Below are 1069 nucleotides of genomic sequence, written 5' to 3' on the forward strand. Positions count from 1 at the left end.
TATAATTGATACTTTTCTCAAATCACAAGATTACATTCATATACCATAGAAAAACAAGCTGTTACACTTCAGTGAGACATCTTATTGCAATAAGCACTAGAGCAGGGGAGGGACAGGTCCTGTATCCTTAAGAACGATAGGGCACATTTACAGAAGCTATATGGCAGTAAAGCTGAAATCTAATCCAGGCTGTAGACTTCAGTTTGTGGACAGCACAAGATGTGACCACTTATCTAGGGGCCTGTGCCTCTTTATAAATTTGCCACCTCTTACTCCCATCGTCCTCTTCTTATGACTGCTGTATGAAACGCTAATCTTTAGTAAATGTGTCCCGCTATGTCTGGCCTAATCCTACCAAGGAGTGTGAAGAAAGCAGCCCGTTCTTCTGGCTGCGGGATGTCATCATCCATCTTCTTCCTCTTCCTGGATTCTTCTGGTGAACTGTGATAGAAGAAATACAGTCCATATTACATTATTAGCCCTCATGCACAAGGCTACATTATGCACTAGTTCTGAGTTATTAGGAGTTGTGATGTCAGATGTCTGTGGGCCTATGCTGTTCCTTAGGGTGATTTCTAGTTTATACCAGTATCACATGCTTCACCATGAAGGAAGACCATGGCACTGTTATGGAGGCATGGTGAGGGTGTCTGGTGCTGACCTCTAGCTTCACGACATAATAGTAATAACAGCACTAGAGGGACCTCAGTGCACATAACATTATACATTTCTATTCACTGAGCTCCCCCTAGTGGTGGCTGCAAGTGAAAGTTTTATCATGTACTATATGAAAGGAAGCAGGAGACAAAGAGATGTAGAGGGCAGATTTATAATATATTCAAGGTATACATTGAGAAATATAATTTTTCATAGTGAGTGCCATGTGCCAGCTCCACATTTTCTGATGTAGAGTTCAGATGAATTGGGTGAGGCAGAGCACATTTTTTTTCAATTCCTCTTCTTTTCTGCTGATCAAGGCCGATCCACTTACAGTTCTGTCTTCCTCTTCCTTGTGGTTGCTTCTCCTGTTCTTCTTGGGAAGCTTAAAGAGAAGGAAAAATATTTATAA

At 41.3% G+C, this 1069-nt stretch overlaps 1 long non-coding RNA gene across 1 annotated transcript in view; it reads right to left on the reverse strand.

Annotated features, from left to right (window-relative positions):
- The window catches only part of LOC120994262, a 1332-nt gene extending 928 nt beyond the window's left edge, over positions 1–404 (reverse strand). The window contains exon 1 of the long non-coding RNA XR_005777377.1: positions 356–404. This is a non-coding gene — a long non-coding RNA (uncharacterized LOC120994262). The remainder of the gene's footprint in view (positions 1–355) is intronic.
- Positions 405–1069: the final 665 nt, after the last annotated feature.

Source organism: Bufo bufo, chromosome 3 (genome assembly GCF_905171765.1).
Source record: "Bufo bufo chromosome 3, aBufBuf1.1, whole genome shotgun sequence".
In the NCBI taxonomy this organism is placed as follows: Eukaryota; Metazoa; Chordata; class Amphibia; order Anura; family Bufonidae; genus Bufo; species Bufo bufo.